At 42.0% G+C, this 21,940-nt stretch overlaps 1 protein-coding gene and 1 pseudogene across 2 annotated transcripts in view; both read left to right on the top strand.

Moving 5' to 3' along the window:
• Positions 1-21,940, top strand: part of LOC135536124 (NACHT, LRR and PYD domains-containing protein 3-like) — a 144,744-nt gene that overhangs the window by 47,580 nt on the left and 75,224 nt on the right. The window lies entirely within an intron of this gene.
• Positions 1,333-21,890, top strand: LOC135536123 (NACHT, LRR and PYD domains-containing protein 3-like; annotated as a pseudogene).

Genomic DNA, 21,940 nt, shown 5'->3' with positions numbered 1-21,940 from the left:
CTAGTGGTTAGAGTGTAGGGGCGGCAGGTAGCCTAGTGGTTAGAGTGTAGGGGCGGCAGGTAGCCTAGTGGTTAGAGTGTAGGGGCGGCAGGTAGACTAGTGGTTAGAGTGTAGGGGCATCAGGTAGCCTAGTGGTTAGAGCGTTGGGCCAGTAACCGAAAGGTTGCAAGATCGAATCCCTGAGCTGACAAGGAAAGAAACTGCCATTCTGCCCCTGAACAAGGCAGTTAATGTCAGGATTTGGCCAGGGTTGTTCCGATTTTTGGTCACTAGATGCCCCCATTGTGCTTTTTGACCTTTTGTTTTCCCTTGATCCCCATTATTATTTGCACCTGTGCCTCGTTTCCCCTAATTGTATTTAAACCCTTGGTTTCCCTCAGTTCTTTGCTCTGTGTTTGTATGTTAGCACCCATCCCTAGTGTTCTGTGTGCTCTTGTTGATCCCGGTGGACGCTCTTGTGGAATTCTGTTTTTTGTTCTTGTTTATTTATTTTTGAGTATCTTTTGAGGCTTTTTGTGCTATACCTACCACCTTGTGGATTTGCCTTTTTGTCTTGGAGGATTACCTTGTGGATTGCCTTGTTCTTGTGGAATTCCTTTTGAGCTTGTGGAGTTACATGTTTTCCTGAAGGACTTCACTTTTTACTTTATTAAATACACCGTCTCAAGTACTGCTGTGTCTGCCTCATCTTCTGGGTTCTGCTGACTATTCGTGGCTCAGTTGGTTAAGTGACTGTTTCTCACTCTGGAGACCCGGGTTCGTAACCGGGTCCTGACAGTTAACCCACTGTTCCTAGGCCGTCATTAAAAATATGAATTTGTTCTTAACTGACTTGACGAGTTAAATAAATGGGGGGGTGAGGTGTTGAAGGGGAGTAATTTTTGACCCCTACCCTTTTGAGAAAATAATTATTCATTTCTTAAACAAAATCTATTTCTCTGAGCAATTGTATTAGCTTAAAATCATTTAATTTTCCCATTTTGTTTGAGCATGCAATATATTTCAGTCTTTGAATCATGTATTTTATACAGTCATTTTTGCTACTCTTTATCAAGGGTGTCAATAATTTGGGACCCAACTGTATACTTCAAAATTAGAGATATGTTGAACCTGGATCCATCATAATGATTCTACATGTTATTGTATGAACCTGGATCATCATAATGATTCTACATGTTATAGTATGAACCTGGATCATCATAATGATTCTACATGTTATAATATGCCATAGCCTTTCCAGGCCAAAGGTTAAACTACTGTTATGGTTATGATATACTATGGTGTCGTGTCACTAGACTTTGACCAGATATTATTGCAACCAAAGATCAACTGTACATAGAACATAGATACAGAGACACTTGACATCAGGAAGGTGCTCTCTCAGCACAACGGAAAATATCTCAATAACTTGACATGTTCTGGTTGTGAATTCAGCCTACAAGGTAAGAATCTTCCCAGGGATTATTATAAAGTGACATTAAGTGTATGTTGTTATTTTACTAGTGAATGAAATTAAAACAATCAGATCTAACAGTCAATTTCACCTGCGACAGCTACGTGACAGTTCAATCATACAAAATGGCGCTAACTGGGTGTTGACGATAAAATTGAAAAACATATTGTTCATATATCGTATTATAGGATTCGTATATCTGGTTATTTTACCATTTGTAAAAATGTTAATTATCATAGTTCTAAATCATCTTTCAGAATATCGGAACGTGTTGTTTTCAAAATGAGCATGATTTCCTGCTCTTTGTGTAATTTGGTATGAAAGCACTGAACATACTTCTCTTAACATTGTTATTATGAATTAAATGTATTAATAGCATAATAATAGCATACCTGTTGAACAAAGCAACACACTAGAATGAGTGAAATGATTAACGGAGAAAGTGAGATATTATTATCAATAGTTTCTCTACATGGAGAAGAGGTGAAACATTTCAGTCACCACTACATGTTCATGTGATGCATTAAATCACCTGACTGTTTGGATGTGTCTGTCAGTAAATGTTTTATTTCTAAGAGATAATGAATAAAAGAGAATAATTTAACTTCAATAATTATTTGTCACTGTGTTAACCACAACCAACATGTTGGATCTCTGTTTAGGGGTCAGTGCTCTGAAATGAGTCTCTCTGGGGAGAAAGAGGAGGGGGGCCCTGTCTCTAAAATGAATCTCTCTGGGGAGAAAGAGGAGGGGGTACCTGCCTCTAAAATGAGTCTCTCTGGGGAGAAAGAGGAGGGGGGCCCTGCCGCTAAAATGAGTCTCTCTGGGGAGAAAGAGGAGGGGGGCCCTGCCGCGAAAATGAGTCTCTCTGGAGAACATGACACCAAAGCTAAGAGGTGAGATGACAATATTACTTAAGAACCTATATAGAGTTTATTTCTAAAACCTTATATCAACAACAAAAAATCACGTTATTTTTCATCAGAAACGATTGCTTATGGGGAACATTCATGTATCTGTAAAATATTGTTGTTCTAAGATTTTAATTCATTGATTTGTGTATGAAATTTTGATTTGCAAAACACTATATTGCTGGAATGAAATGTTTGTATCCAGTATATTTGACTGTTATATGTGGATGTCTCACCAGCACACACACACACACACACACACACACACACACACACACACACACACACACACACACACACACACACACACACACACACACACCTATATAATTATTAGGCAATAGGGGAATAACGGAGTTCGTTACTGTGTTGAGACACCAAAGTTTATTGTTCAATTTGCTTTTTTCTTTACGGTCAGGGACAGTATGTGTGTAGCCAGATTCTTTTCACTCGCTATCCTCGTTTCATTTAGTGGTTCACCGGATATATCATAATCCTCGAGTCGAGTGACAGACGAACAACCTGCCAGCTAGTGGAGTTAGTCAGTACAGCTAGGTAAGCTACTGTTGACTAACCCTATTCTGTACAAATTTGTGTAACCGCAAATTCAAACGAGGCTGCAATGGAAACTGGTGTCACTGTAGCGACTGTGTTGGCATCAAAATCTGGGATGTGAACTACGTTTCTATTCAAGCATTGATTGTCATGGTAATGGTTTGATAGCATTGATTTTGCTGGAAAGAGGAGAAATTGTGCTTTACAAGGGTATCCATATTACAGTTGACCTGGAAGTATTAGGTTTTTTTGGAGGCTAAAAAAAGGTCAATTGTACGGAACAGCACGATGTACAAAGTGCATTACTCACCACGAACTGCAAGAAGCTTTTTCCTTTAATGAATCCGATGAGAAGGATATACTGCTTTCCCGGGAACAGGCCCAGATCTCCATCATTTGCGTGAAGAAAAGACGGAGGAAAAGAGGACCCAGATCGGGCTGCCTTTTGAGAATCCGTAGGCAAGCGAGTAAACTCCCACTGCCATCCATTTTACTTGCTAACATGCAATCATTGGAAAAGAAAATGGATGACCTATTACGATTATCCGACAAACGGGACATAAAGAACTGTAGTATCTTATGTTTCACCGAGTCGTGGCTGAATGACGACAGGGATAATATAGAGCTAGCGGGATTTTCAATGCACCGGCAGAACAGAGAAGCAATGTCTGGTAAGACGAGGGGTGGGGGTGTGTGTCTTTTTTTTAAATAACAGCTGGTGTGTGATGTCTAATATTAAAGAAGTCTCAAGGTATTGCTCGCCTTTGGTAGAGTACCTTAAGATAAGCTGTAGACCACACTATCTACCAAGAGAGTTCTCATCTATATTATATGTAGCCGTCTACTTACCAACACAGACCGATGCTGGCACTAAGACCGCACAAAACCAACTCTACAAGGCCATAAGCAATCAAGAAAATGCTAGAAGCGGCGCTCCTAGTGGCCGCGAACGTTAATGCAGGCAAACTTAAATTAGTTTTACCAAATTTTTACCAGCTTGTCACATGTGCAACTAGAGGAAAATAAACTCTAGACCACCTTTACTCCACACACAGAGATGCATACAAAGCTCTCCCCTGCCCTCCATTTGGCCAATTTGACTATAATTATGTCCTCCTGATTCCGGCTTACAAGCAAAAACTAAAGGAGGAAGTACCAGTGACTCGCTCAATACGGAAGTGGTGAGATGACGGGAAGCTACACTACAGGACTGTTTTTCTGGGGGTTTTTTGGGAATATGTTACGGGATTCGTCCAATGGCATTGAGGAGTATACTACATCAGTCATTGGCTTCATCAATAAGAGCATTGACAACGTCGTCCCCACAGTGACCATACATACACATCCCAACCAGAAGCAAAAGATTACAGGCAACATCCGCATCGAACTAAAGGCTAGAGCTGCCGCTTTCAAGGACCGGGACAATAATCCGGACGTCTCTATAAGAAATCTCCAAGGAAGCGAAGGTAACCTGCAATGTCCTCAGATTAATCATCAAACAAACAAGGTGTCAATACAGGATTAAGATTGAATCCTGCTACACCTGCTCTGGACGGAACACCAATCGGATGTGGCAAGGCTTGAAAACTAATACGGACTACAGGGAAATCCGGCAACTGGATCCTGGACTTCCTGAGCTGCCCGGTTACACAAGCCTACCAAATGCCTTTTATCCTCGGTACTCCCTGTTCGAGGCAAGCAACACAGACGGATGCACGAGAGCACCAGCTGTTCTGGATGACTGTGTGAAAAGACCATGTGAGCAAGACCTTGAAACAAGTCAAAAATTCACAAAGCTGCGGACTAGATTGATTACCAAAACATTTGACGTGTACTCCAGCTGGCAAGTGTCTTCACTGACATTTTCAACCTCTCCCTGACTCAGTCTGTAATACCTACATGTTTCAAGCAGACCACCATAATCCCTGTGTCCAAGGAAGCGAAGGTAACCTGCCTGAATGGCTACGTCGGTAGCCATGAAGTTCTTTGAAAGGCTGGTCATCGCTCACATCAACAGCATCTTCCTGGATACGCTAGAACCACTCCACTGCTCGCATACCGCCCCTAACAGATCCAAAGATTACGCAGTCTCAATCACACTCCACACTGCCCTTTCCCACCTGGACAAAAGGAACACCTATGTGAGAATGCTATTCATGGACTACAGCTCAGCGTTCAACACTATAGTACCCTCGAAGCTCATCACTAAGGTGTGGACCCTGGGACTAAACACCTCCTTCTGCAACCGGATCCTGGACTTCCTGATGGGCCGCCCCCAGATGGTAAGGTTAGGCAACAACACGTCTGCCACGCTGATCCTCAACACTGGGGCCCCTCGGGGGTGTGTACTTAGTCCCCTCCGGTACTCCCTGTTCACCCACAACTGCGTGGCCAAACACGACTCCAACATCATCAAGTTTGATGAAGACACAACAGTGGTAGGCCTGATCACCGACAACATTGAGACAGCCTATAGGGACATTTGGGTACAAAACATTTGTTGCTGCTCTTCTTTTAAATGTTTTACTTCAGTTTATTCGGTTAATACTTTCTTAACACTTCTTGAACTGCACTGTTGGTTAAGGGTTTATAAATAAGCATTTCACAGTAAGGTCTACACTTGTTGTATTTGGCGCATGTGACAAATACAGTTGGATTTGATTATGCATGCTGTACGTTACGTCAAGACACTTCGATATTTAACGTACAGCATCAGAGGGGACAGTTTTTTCTACTTTTCTCCAATACTATCGGGCCATTACCATGGGCGTAGAAACGTAATTCACACCACAAATGTTGATGCCAACACAGTCCCCACAGTCCTATTAGTTTTCATTGTGGCCTCGTTTGAATGCTGTGGTTGCGCAAATTTGAACGGAATGGGGTTAGTCAACAGTTATTTTTGGGGACGCCTCAAGTAGTCTGGACACATGACATTTTTAACAACACCTTTTTTCTGATACAAACTAGTTTGTTGCATCCGCCTGGGTATGGACCCACAGCCCGGGTTTTCATAATATTACCTTATGTCCTTAGTTATGAAGTAATCACCTGAAAAAGCTGTCCTTATTTCAGGGCATTTTTCATTGATTCTATTGAGCACCGTGGCACCAACACGCCTTCTGAATGTGCTATTCCCATCCCACTGTTCTGCGTTACAACGCCAGCTTTGCTATTGTTATCAATGACATCTGCATGTGTGAACCTTGTAACCTTGGTTAACATACTATAACAAGGGTTATACACCACGTTGTGGTGACCCAAGTCCTATGGCTATTTAGTGGGCACCTACACTCTATGCCTGGGTACACGTTGTGGTGACCCACAGTCCTAGCGATGGCTATTTAGTCGCTACACTCTATGCCTGGGTACACGTTGTGGTGACCCACAGTCCTAGCGATGGCTATTTAGTGGGCACCTACACTCTATGCCTGGGTACACGTTGTGGTGACCCACAGTCCTAGCGATGGCTATTTAGTGGGCACCTACACTCTATGCCTGGGTACACGTTGTGGTGACCCACAGTCCTAGCGATGGCTATTTAGTCGCTACACTCTATGCCTGGGTACACGTTGTGGTGACCCACAGTCCTAGCGATGGCTATTTAGTGGGCACCTACACTCTATGCCTGGGTACACGTTGTGGTGACCCACAGTCCTAGCGATGGCTATTTAGTCGCTACACTCTATGCCTGGGTACACGTTGTGGTGACCCACAGTCCTAGCGATGGTTATTTAGTCGCTACACTCTATGCCTGGGTACACGTTGTGGTGACCCACAGTCCTAGCGATGGCTATTTAGTCGCTACACTCTATGCCTGGGTACACGTTGTGGTGACCCACAGTCCTAGCGATGGTTATTTAGTCGCTACACTCTATGCCTGGGTACACGTTGTGGTGACCCACAGTCCTAGTGATGGTTATTTAGTCGCTACACTCTATGCCTGGGTACACGTTGTGGTGACCCACAGTCCTAGCGATGGTTATTTAGTCGCTACACTCTATGCCTGGGTACACGTTGTGGTGACCCACAGTCCTAGCGATGGTTATTTAGTCGCTACACTCTATGCCTGGGTACACGTTGTGGTGACCCACAGTCCTAGCGATGGCTTTTTAGTCGCTACACTCTATGCCTGGGTACACGTTGTGGTGACCCACAGTCCTAGCGATGGCTATTTAGTCGCTACACTCTATGCCTGGGTACACGTTGTGGTGACCCACAGTCCTAGCGATGGCTATTTAGTTGCTACACTCTATGCCTGGGTACACGTTGTGGTGACCCACAGTCCTAGCGATGGTTATTTAGTCGCTACACTCTATGCCTGGGTACACGTTGTGGTGACCCACAGTCCTAGCGATGGCTATTTAGTGGGCACCTACACTCTATGCCTGGGTACACGTTGTGGTGACCCACAGTCCTAGCGATGGCTATTTAGTGGGCACCTACACTCTATGCCTGGATACACATTGTGGTGACCCACAGTCCTAGCAATGGCTATTTAGTCGCTACACTCTATGCCTGGGTACACGTTGTGATGACCCACAGTCCTAGCGATGGCTATTTAGTTGCTACACTCTATGCCTGGGTACACGTTGTGGTGACCCACAGTCCTAGCGATGGTTATTTAGTCGCTACATTCTATGCCTGGGTACACGTTGTGGTGACCCACAGTCCTAGCGATGGCTATTTAGTGGGCACCTACACTCTATGCCTGGGTACACGTTGTGGTGACCCACAGTCCTAGCGATGGCTATTTAGTCGCTACACTCTATGCCTGGGTACACGTTGTGGTGACCCACAGTCCTAGCGATGGTTATTTAGTGGGCACCTACACTCTATGCCTGGGTACACGTTGTGGTGACCCACAGTCCTAGCGATGGCTATTTAGTGGGCACCTACACTCTATGCCTGGGTACACGTTGTGGTGACCCACAGTCCTAGCGATGGTTATTTAGTGGGCACCTACACTCTATGCCTGGGTACACGTTGTGGTGACCCACAGTCCTAGTGATGGCTATTTAGTGGGCACCTACACTCTATGCCTGGGTACACGTTGTGGTGACCCACAGTCCTAGCGATGGCTGCCACGTAGCCATCAAACGTTGAACATTTTCTGGTCATGGTTAACCATATTTGGTTATTTTCAGAAAAAGGTGTTATAATGGGCAAAACCCATGTCCCTGTCCTCGATTTTTCAAGATGCCTGGGTAAACAGGCCCAGAAGATGGTTATTTCTGTTTCTAAATGGCTGATGGGTGATTTGATATGCATCGAAATCTTTGTTCGTAGGCATCGAATTGAGCAAATGCCTGCGCAGGTTCACTGAGTTGCAAACCAAATGGATAAGTCTCGCTCATTGATTTGTAGATCTGTCCTACGCAGTTGGTACACTCTGATTTGTGAGCCTAGCAAGTGATGGCGAATGAGTTATGCCTGGGTACACTGCAGAAGGCCACAGGGAGCAAGGACGTGTCACTCTATGCCTGGGATACGCTATAAACCCATCCTACTGTTTTTTGACTTAAAAAACCTAAACCTAACAATCAATCACATTTATTTAAACTGCCCTTTTTAAATCAGCAGATGTCACAACCTGCTATACAGAAACTCTAACCCTTCTTATTACCTATTTTTGCCTCTGTGCTGGTTGATGAATTTGACAATGAATGCACAAGAAAAATAACACTATAATGTTCAGGCTTATTGATAATCGTTATAGTACTGAAGTATAATTTCAAAATATGAGCATTAAAACAGATAATAAAAACATGAATCATCACTATATTCATTCACAGTTATCTGTTAAAGGCTTTTTCAGTCTTTCCTCTTGCATTAGCAGTATGGAAAAGGACAGAACATAGCCCAGAACATAGCCCCCACAGAAGTTCTCTTGCATTAGCAGTATGGAAAGGGACAGAACATAGCCCCTCACCTGAAGTTCTCTTGACATTAGCAGTATGGAAAGGGACAGAACATAGCCCAGAACATAGCCCCCACAGAAGTTCTCTTGCATTAGCAGTATGGAAAGGGACAGAACATAGCCCAGAACATAGCCCCCACAGAAGTTCTCTTGCATTAGCAGTATGGAAAGGGACAGAACATAGCCCAGAACATAGCCCCCGCCTGAAGTTCTCTTGCATTAGCATGTATGGAAATGGGACAGAACATAGCCCCCACAGAAGTTCTCTTGCATTAGCAGTATGGAAAGGGACAGAACATTTAGCCCCCATGCCTGAAGTTCTCTTGCATTAGCAGTATGGAAAGGGACAGAACATAGCCCAGAACATTTAGCCCCCACAGAAGTTCTCTTGCATTAGCAGTATGGAAAGGGACAGAACATAGCCCCCACTCTATGAAGTTCTCTTGACATTAGCAGTATGGAAAGAATCACAGAACATAGCCCAGAACATAGCCCCCACAGAAGTTCTCTTGCATTAGCAGTATGGAAAGGGACAGAACATAGCCCCCACAGAAGTTCTCTTGCATTAGCAGTATGGAAAGGGACAGAACATAGCCCAGAACATAGCCCCCGCAGAAGTTCTCTTGCATTAGTAGTATTGAAAGAGACAGAACATAGCCCCCACAGAAGTTCTCTTGCATTAGCAGTATGGAAAGGGACAGAACATAGCCCCCACAGAAGTTCTCTTGCATTAGCAGTATGGAAAGGGACAGAACATAGCCCAGAACATAGCCCCCACAGAAGTTCTCTTGCATTAGCAGTATGGAAAGGGACAGAACATAGCCCCCACAGAAGTTCTCTTGCATTAGCAGTATGGAAAGGGACAGAACATTTTGCCCCAGCAGAAGTTCTCTTGCATTAGAGTATGGAAAGGGACAGAACATAGCCCCCACAGAAGTTCTCTTGCATTAGCAGTATGGAAAGGGACAGAACATAGCCCCCACAGAAGTTCTCTTGCATTAGCAGTATGGAAAGGGACAGAACATAGCCCAGAACATAGCCCCCACAGAAGTTCTCTTGCATTAGCAGTATGGAAAGGGACAGAACATAGCCCCCACAGAAGTTCTCTTGCATTAGCAGTATGGAAAGGGACAGAACATAGCCCAGAACATAGCCCCCACAGAAGTTCTCTTGCATTAGCAGTATGGAAAGGGACAGAACATAGCCCCCACAGAAGTTCTCTTGCATTAGCAGTATGGAAAGGGACAGAACATAGCCCAGAACATAGCCCCCACAGAAGTTCTCTTGCATTAGCAGTATGGAAAGGGACAGAACATAGCCCCCACAGAAGTTCTCTTGCATTAGCAGTATGGAAAGGGACAGAACATAGCCCCCACAGAAGTTCTCTTGCATTAGCAGTATGGAAAGGGACAGAACATAGCCCCCACAGAAGTTCTCTTGCATTAGCAGTATGGAAAGGGACAGAACATAGCCCCCACAGAAGTTCTCTTGCATTAACATTTTGCAATAAAACATGATTATGTGTCTCTCTGAAATGAAACCATCAAGTGATAGATTTCAAACAAACACATGGCTGTCAATAAACAATCGCATGCCAACAATCGATTAGCTAGTAAAAAAACATCTATCACTTTTATAATTTCTTTAAACAATAACATCTAATTTACCAACTTTTATGAAAATGGATATAGAGCGATTTGGAATGAAACTATTATTATGTTTCCCCCTCTGAGCTCAGAGTAGATGAGAGATGTAATATTTGTCTCTGTTGTGTTGAAGTCCAATCAAGCAGGAGAGACCAGCCTCCCCTGTACCCAGCTGTGTGTCCATGAAGAGTGACCGGTCAATGTATAAATTGATAGACTTCAGAGAGGGAGATTATTCTACTGAACAAAGGTAAGAAGAACTCAGGGGTCCTGGTCAGTGAGTTAAACAACACTGTCTCTAGTCATTTCTCCTCTCCCATATTCCCATTTATTCTTGTTGTTTTCAAAATATATAGGCTAATGCTTATGTGTGTGTGTGTGTGTGTGTGTGTGTGTGTGCCCTCCCTGGTTGAGGAAATGTAATCTCATGTTTTGTCCACAGAACCGAACAGGAGACAACAGAGTCAGAGATTCTCAGTCATCAAACAGACCTGGCCCCTATATTCAGTGTATGTGGTCCTGTTATGTACATTTGTTTTTGTTTACCTCCAGTAAAGTTGATGTGTCAATCATTCATTAATGTGTTCATGATAAAGCATTTCTTCCTTTGCTTAACTTATTTACTTTATTTATTTCAGTTGCTTGAAGAGAATATTATCACATTTATGAAGAACGAGCTGAAGATGTTCAAGAGGATTCTTAGTCCAGAACTCCCAGAAGGCTTTGAGAGTCAGAAGCAGGATAAGGAAGTGGATGCTGAAGATGAGAAGCATGAGAGCAGTGCCAGAGAGGGGGCTCTGAAGATCACACTGCACGTCCTGAGGAAAATGAACCAGAAGGAGCTTGCTGACACACTGGAGAAAAGTAAGAGCTGTCTGCCTCATGTTGAATGCTGTTTTATAACAAACATTTAAAAGTGGAAAGTACAGCTAAAGTAGTCGTGTAACACAATGACATTGTAGAAGCCTTAACACAACACCCAGTGAACTCATCAAGCAGCAGCAGCGATGTGTTGATTAATTTAGACAGGAGAGACAGAGGAGAAAGAGAGAGAGAGAGAGACAGAGGAGAACAGACAGAGAAAGACAGTGATAGATAGACAACAATAATGATACTGTCTGCAATATGAATAATAATAATATAATCAGTCACTCCCGTGTGTAATGCATTATGAAATCATTTACACATTTATACAGGCAGTTAAGAGAATAATGTATTATAATGTAAACCTTATAACACAGTCCTACAGTATTAAAACAGACGTAACATTAATATCCTCTGTGTTATTTCTTCATTCAGATGAACTTGCTATGATTTGCCAACGTGAACTCAAATCTAATCTAAAGAAGAAGTTTCAATGTGTATTTGAGGGGATCGCTAAACAAGGAAACCCAACACTTCTCAATAAGGTCTACACAGAGCTCTACATCACAGAGGGTGGAACAGGAGAGGTCAATAATGAACATGAGCTGAGACAGATTGAGACAACAACCAGGAAACAAGCAAGACCAGAGACTGCAATCAAATGTAACGACATCTTCAAACCCTTAACTGGACAAGACAAACCTATCAGAACTGTGCTGACAAAGGGAGTCGCTGGCATTGGAAAAACAGTCTCTGTGCAGAAGTTCATTCTGGACTGGGCTGAAGGAAAAGCAAATCAGGATGTCCAATTTGTATTTTCATTCCCTTTTCGGGAGCTGAATTTGATGAAAGGGGAAAAACACACTTTGATTGAACTTCTCAACCACTTCTCAATGGAAACCAAAGAATCAAGAATCTCCAACTCCGACAAGAAAAAAGTTCTGTTCATCTTTGATGGTCTGGATGAGTGCCGACTGCCCCTAGACTTCCAGAAGAACAAGATCTGTTGTGATGTCAACAAGTCAACCTCAGTGGATGTTCTGCTGACAAATCTCATCAAGGGAAACCTGCTTCCCTCTGCTCTCCTCTGGATAACTACCCGACCTGCAGCAGCCAATCAGATCCCCCCTGAATGTGTTGACCAGGTGACAGAGGTACGAGGGTTCAATGACCCACAGAAGGAGGAGTACTTCAGGAAGAGATTCAGTGATGAGGACCTGGCCAGCAGAATCATCTCACACATAAACACATCAAGGAGCCTCCACATCATGTGCCACATTCCAGTCTTTTGTTGGATTTCTGCAATAGTACTTGAACCAATGCTGAAACATAAGAGAGAAGAGATGCCCAAGACTCTGACTGAGATGTACACACACCTTGTGGTGTTTCATACCAAACAGAAGAATGAAAAGTATCTTGGGAAAGAAGAGACAGGTCCAGACTGGAATAAAGAGAGCATTCTGTCACTGGGAAAACTGGCTTTTCAACAGCTTGTGAAGGGCAATCTGATTTTCTATGAAGAAGACCTGAAAGAGGCTGGAATTGATGTCAATGAAGCCTCAGTGTACTCAGGATTGTGCACACAGCTCTTTAAAGAGGAATGTGTGCTGTACCAGGACAAGGTGTACTGCTTCGTGCATCTGAGTATTCAGGAGTTTCTGGCTGCTGTATATGTGTTCCTTTCATTCAGCAACAACAATGAGAATCTAATGGCCGAACCTCAAACATCCAGCAACGATTGTCTACTGAATCCAGAAGTTACTGTCTACAAGAGCGCTGTGAATAAAGCCTTACAAAGTGAGACGGGAAACCTGGACCTTTTCCTCCGCTTCCTTCTGGGCCTCTCAATGGAGTCCAATCAAAGCACTTACGAGGTCTACTGACAACGAAAGGAAGCAGCTCACAGAGCCATGAAGAAACAGTCATTTACATCAAGGAGAAGATCAGTGAGAATCCCTCTCCAGAGAGGTGCATCAATCTGTTCCACTGTCTGAATGAACTGAATGACCATTCTCTAGTGGAGGAGATCCAAAGCTACCTGAGATCAGGAAGTGTCTCCAGTGATGAACTCTCACCTGCACAGTGGTCAGCGCTGGTCTTTGTGTTGCTGACTTCAGAAAAGGAGCTGGATGTGTTTGACCTGAAGAAATACTCCAGATCAGAGGAAGGTCTTCTGAGGCTGCTGCCAGTGGTCAAAGTCTCCAGAGCTGCTCTGTGAGTAAATACAAATACATTTAAGTGCTAATCATCAGGAAGAAATATTCACTTTATTCAGAAAAATATATTGAATCAATGCATTGGTGTTCAAATTGTATAACAATACGACAATACAATTCAGGGAGACGGAAGGTAAATCTATATGTTGTTTGGGAGAATAAACCAAATGCATCTGTCATTGTCCTTCCACACTGCTGGTTTTAAATGAACAGTGTGTTTGTGAAATCGTGATGATCTCTTTGTCAGGCTGTCAGGCTGTGGAGTCACAGAGGAAGGCTGTGCTTCTCTGGTCTCAGCTCTGAAGTCAAACCCCTCAAACCTGAGAGAGCTGGATCTGAGTAACAATGACCTGAAGGATTCAGGAGTGAAGCTGCTCTCTGCTGGACTGGGGAATCCCCACTGTAAACTGGAGACTCTGAGGTCAGTATTCCTGCAGTTGGTCAACAAGTGATAACTGTTCACTAGTTCCACATGTGTTTACCAGACACACATAGTCCACATCACATGTGTTTACCAGACACATAGTCCACATCACACAGACACATAGTCCACATCACATGTGTTTACCAGACACATAGTCCACATCACATGTGTTTACAGACACATAGTCCACACCATATGCGTTTGGACAGTGAAGCTTACAGATTTAAATTTGTCTCAATGCTCCAGCATTTAGGATTTGAGATATTATGTTTCATATTAGGCGGCAGTACAGAATGTCACCTTTGTTTTTAAGGTACTCATAAAAATATTTTTTAGCTTTTAGAAATGAAAGCACTTAATGGACCTAGTTCTCCCATTTGAAGAAGTACTACCATTGTATTTTTTAAAGCATCAGAGGTGAAGGTCTGGTCAGTCTACTCAGACATTTGTACAATACAGTTCTCTCTCTTCAAGCAATATTATGATAATTTCTAATAATGATACATTCATTCATTTATGAATAGATATGGCAGGTTTCAGGACACTGATGTACCTGAATATGTTGAAAAATATACTGCCACTATTTTCACTACCAAAGAATATCAGTGTGGTTTAAATATGATTTTACTATTTGCAGGCTGTCAGGCTGTCTAGTCACAGAGGAAGGCTGTGCTTCTCTGGTCTCAGCTCTGAAGGCAAATCCCTCACACCCAAGAGAGCTGGATCTGAGTAACAATGACCTGAAGGATTCAGGAGTGAAGCTGCTCTCTGCTGGACTGGGGAATCCCCACTGTAAACTGGAGACTCTGAGGTCAGTATTCCTGTAGTTGGTCAACAAGTGATAACTGTTCACCAGATCCACATGTGTTTACCAGACACACATAGTCCACATCATATGTGTTTACCAGACACATAGTCCACATCATACAGACACACATAGTCCACATCACATGTGTTTACCAGGCACATAGTCCACATCATGACACACATAGTCCACATCACATGTGTTTACCAGGCACAAGTGATAACACACATTCACCACATCACATGTGTTTACCATAGTCCACATCACACATAGTCCACATCACATGTGTTTACCAGACACACATAGTCCACATCACATGTGTTTACCAGACACATAGTCCACATCACGTGTTTACCAGGAACACATAGTCCACATCATACAGACACACATAGTCCACATCATATATGTTTACCAGAAACATAGTCCACATCATTTACCAGACACATAGTCCACATCACATAGTCCACATCACGTGTTTACCAGGAACACATAGTCCACATCATACAGACACACATAGTCCACATCATATATGTTTACCAGAAACATAGTCCACATCATATGTGTGTGGACAGTGTAGTTAACAGTTTTAAATTTGGTGCTATGCTCCAGTATTTTGGATTTGAGATCAAATGTTTCTTATTTGACAACAGTACAGAATGTCACCTTTAATTAGAGGTTAATGGTGAGAGGTTAGTATGTTTTGTTGTAGCCTCTGTAACTCTCACTCATTATTATTTATGATTAATTAATGATCTTTCTCAAGTCACAGGCTTGATGTAGTCATTGCGTTCAAAGAATATGGGACCAATTACAATTATTTTGACTACTTGAATACACTATAAGTGAATTGGTCAGAATACTTATGACTTATTCAAATAGGGGGACTAGATACATAAGGTCTTTCATTTCTAAATGGTGAAACAGATATGTATGAAAATACCCTCAAATGAAAGGTGACATTATATACTGTCACCTTAGATTAAACATTAGACCTCAAATCCAAAATGTTGGAGTACAGATCCACATTTAAAATGTTATCTTCACTGTCAAAATAGATATGTACTGAGTATACAGTCCACACCAATCTAAATCTGATACCTCACTGTCTGTCTTTTAACCGATACTGCTTTTTAAACTGGTCTGGTCAGTCTACTCAAATATGTGAATGTTAGGAATTTTATGAATAATGACTAAACAATATTTACATTTAAATAGAACTATAACTAATTAAACTCTACCCTGTTTTACAATATCTGATTAATAATGTTAGTTCCTAAGAAATAGGTTATGTAGCATGGATAAGGGGTAATTGGAAATGATAACCATTGTGGAAGAAGCAATGTATGTGTGTGTGTCTAAAGTAAGCAAAGAGGGTCATTAACCTATGTTTGAACCAACTCAGCTATAACTCTGTGGCGATCAAATAAGACAGCGAGAGCCCCTCCAGGTTTTCCTTATCTGGAACTGTCTGCTAAGTGGTAATAAACTATGGTGAGACTTCAGGAGTTAATCCAGATATAGTGTGTCAGGTATTTGCGCTAGTAAGTTGGAATTAACTTTTGAACCTGCTTTGTCCTGGTCGAGAGGAGGAGAGACATTTTATAACCTATGACGTCATATGTGATAAGCTGTTGTACATGGTTCTATGAGCAGCGCTCTCGAGAATAAATACTATTGGCTAATTTTGATAGACTGGTCTCTGTCTATTTTATGCAAATGACGATCTTACAAATTCTTAGAGTGATTTAAATTGAATTGGTTAATGAATATATAAAGGAATTGTTAAATTCCTTTGACAGTGAACTACACATTTTTCTCTCTTCAAGCAATATTATGATCATTTCTAATAATGATACATTCATTTCTGAATAGATATGGCAGGTTTCAGGACACTGATATCTGAATGTGTTGAAAGAATATGCTGACACTATTTTCACCACCAAAGAATAGCAGTGTGTTTTTATAATGATTTTACTCTTTACAGGCTGTCAGGCTGTCTAGTCACAGAGGAAGGCTGTGCTTCTCTGGTCTCAGCTCTGAAGTCAAACTCCTCACACCTGAGAGAGCTGGATCTGAGTAACAATGACCTGAAGGATTCAGGAGTGGAGCTGCTCTCTGCTGGACTGGGGAATCCCCACTGTAAACTGGAGACTCTGAGGTCAGTGTTACTGTATTTGGTCAACAAGAGGGGCAGATCAAGCTGATCCTAACTGCTATAGGCCTATTTCTATTTTGCCCTGTTAATCAAAATTGTTGGAAAAACTAGTCAATAATCAACTTACTGGCTTTCTTGATGTCTATAGTATTCTCTCTGGAATGCAATCTAGTTTCTACTCAGGTTATGGATTTGTTACTACAACCTTCCTTAAAGGTCCTCAATGATGTCACCATTGCCCTTGATTAATAGCAATGTTGTGATGCTATTTTTATTGTCTTGGCCAAAGCTTTTGATAAGGTAGACCATTCCATTCTTGAGGGCCGGCTAAGGAGTATCTCTGAGGGGTCTTTGGCCTGGTTTGCTAACTACATCTCTCAGAGTGCAGTGTATAAAGTCAGAAAGTTGATCCTAGAAAGTCAGAAAGAGGCTTGATCCTAGACCCCACGCTCTTCTCAATTTACATCAACAACATAACTCAGGCAGTAGGAGGCTCTCTCATCCATGTATATGCTCTATATACAGTCTTATACTCAGCTGGCCCCTCACCAGATTGTGTGTTGAACGCTCTACAACAATGCTTTCTTAGTGTTTAACAAGCTTTCTCTGTCCATAACGTTGTTCTGAACACCTCCTGAACACCTCATGTGGTTTGGTAAGAAGATGCCCCTCCCCCCACAGGTGTGATTACTACCTCTGAGGATTTAGAGCTGGAGGTAGTCACATCATACTAGTACTTGGGAGTATGGCTAGACAGTAAACTGTCCTCTCAGCACATATCAAAGCTGCAGGCTAAAGTTAAATCTAGACCAATAATGTTTTTACCATGTTTTGTGCTGCTACCATGTTGTGCTGCTGCCCATGTTGTGCTGCTGCCATGTTGTGCTGCTGCCATGTTGTGCTGCTGCCATGTTGTGCTGCTGCCATGGTGTGTTGCTGCTACATGTTGTGCTGCTGCCATGTTGTGCTGCTGCCATGGTGTGTTGCTACTATGTTGTTGTCATGTTGTGTTGCTACCATGCTGCGTTGTCATGTGTTGCTGCCTTGCTATGTTGTTGTCTTAGGTCTCTCTTTATGTAGTGTTACGGTGTCTCTCTTGTCATGATGTGTGTTTTGTCCTATATTTAATCCCAGCCCCCGTCCCCACAGGAGGCCTTTTGCCTTTTAGTAGGCCGTCATTGTAAATCAGATTTTGTTCTTAATAACTGACTTGTCTTGTTAACCTTTTGCGTGTAGGGGGCAGTATTTTCGTTTTTGGCTAAAAAACATACCCATTTGAAACTGCCTATTTCTCAGCCCCAGTGTTGTGGTGTCTCCCTTTTCCTGATGTATGTTTGTCATATATATATATATATATATATATTGTTTTTAATTTCAAAAATAATAATTTAATCCCAGTCCTCGTCCCCGCAGGAGGCCTTTTGCCTTTTGGTAGGCCGTCGTTGTAAATAAGAGTTGGTTCTTAACTGATTTGCCGAGTTAAATAAAAGTGAGAACTGATCCACGTGTGTTTACCTGGCACACATAGTCCACATCATATATGTTTGCAAAATGCCCCAGCATTTTGGATTTGAGATAAAATTGTTCATTTTAGGCAACACTATAATGTCACCTTTTATTTTAGGATATTTCATACATTCAATCTGTGTTACTGTTTAGAAATGAAAGCACTTCGTGTCTAGTTTCACATTTGAAAAATGTAATAATTTGGACCCACAGTGATCACATCAATTTTGTGAATCTACACACGTTTTGAATGCATTTGCGGTTTGCTTTGGTTGTGTTATGGATTGTTTTTCAAATAGAAACTAAATGGTGAATAATGTCCTGTCATTTTGGAGTCACTTCACCTGTATTGTCAGTAAGAGTAGATGATACCATGATTATGAATGAGAAAGTTACTGAGGCACAAATATCATACCCCCTCTGTTATTGGTAATTTATTTCTTTAACTAGGCAAGTCAGTTAAGAACAAATTCTTAATGATGGCCTAGGAACAGTGGGTTAACTGCCTGTTCAGGGGCAGAACGACAGATTTGTACCTTGTCAGCTCGGGGATTTGAACTCAAAACCTTTTGGTTAGTAGTCCAACGCTCTAACCACTTGGCTAGCCTGCCACCCCAAATGGTAATGGTGAGAGGTTAGCATTTTTTGTTGTAGCCTCTGTAACTTTCTTATTCATCATTTCTCATGACTGATTCATGATTTTTCTTAATAATCATGATTCATTTAGTAGTGTTTAGAAACATGTTATCTACTCACTTAGACAGAAGATTAATCCAGTCACCATCCACCATTTAGTTACTATTGGGCAAAGCACAACCCCAAACACAACCCAAAACACAACCCCAAAACACAACCCCAAACACAACCAAAATGCAAAATTAACCAATGAGTTTAAATACTAAACGTTTTACAACATTAATACATGAAGTGAATTGGTCAGAAAACACAACTTCTTCAAATAGGGGAATTACATACATCAAGTGATTTTATATGTATGAAAACACACTCAAATTAAAGGTGACATTATATACTGTCACCTTAGATGAAACATTTGACCTCAATTCCAAAATGCTGGAGTATAGAGCCACATTATATTTTTTTGCTTCACTGTCAAACTAGATATGGTGTGAACTGTATACTCATCTAAATCTGACACCTCTCTGTTAAACTAGATATGATGTGGACTGTATACTCAGAGCGTCTGCTAAATGACTTAAATGTAAATGTAAATGACACCTCACTGTCAAACTAGATATGGTGTGAACTGTATACTCAGTACAATCTAAATCTGACACCTCAAACTGTTAAACTAGATATGGTGTGGACTGTATACTCAGTACAAATGACTTAAATGTAAATCTGACACCTCACTGTCAAACTAGATATGGTGTGGACGGTATACTCAGTACAATCTAAATCTGACACCTCACTGGCAAACTAGATATGGTGTGAACTGTATACTCAGTACAATCTAAATCTGACACCTCACTGTCTGTCTTTTGATTTATACTGCTTTTTAAACTGATCTGGTCAGTTTAGTCAAATATTTGGACTTTATATTTTTCTCTCTACAAGCAATACTTTGATAATTTGTAATTTCTAATAATGATACACTCATTAATTTATGAATAGATATGAACAGTTGCTGGACATTGATATATCTGAATATGTTGAAAAAAATATACTGCCACTATTTTCACCACTAAAGAATAGCAGTGTGGTTTTCATCTTTGCAGGCTGTCAGGCTGTCTAGTCACAGAGGAAGGCTGTTGTTCTCTGGTCTCAGCTCTGAGGTCAAACCCCTCACACCTGAGAGAGCTGGATCTGAGCTACAATCACCCAGGAGACTCAGGAGTCAGACTGCTCTCTGCTGGACTGGAGGATCCACACTGCAGACTGGAGAAACTCAAGTATGTAGAGGGTTTATGTCAATGTTCATATCAGACATGTTTGAGTTATCAGGTTAAGACAAACATTCTTACCAACCCTTGGACAAAGTGTGTGTGTGTGTGTGTGTGTGTGTGTGTGTGTGTGTGTGTGTGTGTGTGTGTGTGTGTGTGTGTGTGTGTGTGTGTGTGTGTGTGTGTGTGAGAGCGAGAGAGAGGGAGTTCACATGTATCCCTCAATGACTGTCTGTTCTTCTGCTTACCGCTACAGTGTGGAACATGGTGGAGAGTACACAATGAAACCTGGGCTTAGAAAATGTGAGTGTTGACTTCTGTGAAGAATATGACTAAGAATAAGTCTTAATTCAAGTTAAGTCAAAGACCACCATCATTAATTACTTGGACATATTAAATATCAGCTGTAGTTCTACAGAAGCAGAAATCAGGGACACCAACGTTTACAAAGAGTTGCTTGGACAATGTGTGTCTGTGTCTGTGTGTGTCTGTGGCGTGTTCGTGTTACATTAGAGATGTGTGAGTGTTCATGCATGCATCCTGGTGTGTGTGTGTGTGTGTAATTAATGGGAATAAGTGTGTTTTATATTACCATACAGTATAACAGTTGATCAATCAAAAGTCTCAAGTTACCTTAACTTCTCCTTTTGATACCTAGAAACATCTACATTAAATTAATTAGTGAAAGGTGAGTTAACATTCTAATGTGAATGATGATGATTTCTAATATTGTGTCTGGTTTCATCCATCAGATGCCTGTGATCTCACACTGGACCCAAACACAGCACACAGACTCCTCTCTCTGTCTGAGGAGAACAGAAAGGTGACATGTGGGAAGAAGAAGCAGCCGTATCCTGATCACCCAGAGAGATTTGAGGTCTGCAGACAGGTGCTGTGTAGAGAGGGTCTGACTGGGCGCTGTTACTGGGAGGTAGAGTGGAGTGGGGGATGGCCTGTTATAGGAGTGACATATAAAGGAATCAACAGGAGAGGAGAGGGTAAGGACTGTGGACTCGGATGGAATGACAAGTCTTGGAGTCTGTTCTGCTCTGACAACAGTTACACTGCCAGGCACAATTATAATACCACTCTCATAGACGTCCCTTCCTCCAGCTCCCACAGAGTAGGAGTGTATCTGGACTGGTCAGCCGGCACTCTGTCCTTCTACAAAGTCTCCTCTGACACACTGACCCACCTGAACACATTCTACACCACATTCACTGAGCCCCTCTATCCAGGGTTTTGGGTTTATGATGACTCTTCAGTGTCCCTAATCAAACACAACACGCTATTTTAATAAAATATGAAATAAGAATATAAATGTATTAATATATAACTCTGTCCTCACACACACTGGAAACACACACACACACACACACATAGACACACATACTGGACACACACACAAACTGGACACACACTGGATACACCTGGACACACTGGACACACACACACACACAAACTGAACACACACTCAAACACACTGGACACACACGCACATTGGACACACACACACAGGACACACACACGCACACAGGAAGCACACACACACACACAGGACACCCACACACAGGACACACACAC

The sequence above is a fragment of the Oncorhynchus masou genome, unplaced genomic scaffold (assembly GCF_036934945.1).
Source record: "Oncorhynchus masou masou isolate Uvic2021 unplaced genomic scaffold, UVic_Omas_1.1 unplaced_scaffold_560, whole genome shotgun sequence".
NCBI lineage: Eukaryota > Metazoa > Chordata > Actinopteri > Salmoniformes > Salmonidae > Oncorhynchus > Oncorhynchus masou.
The sequence above is the reverse complement of the archived record's forward strand: the minus strand, read 5'-3'. Positions and strand labels throughout refer to the sequence as shown.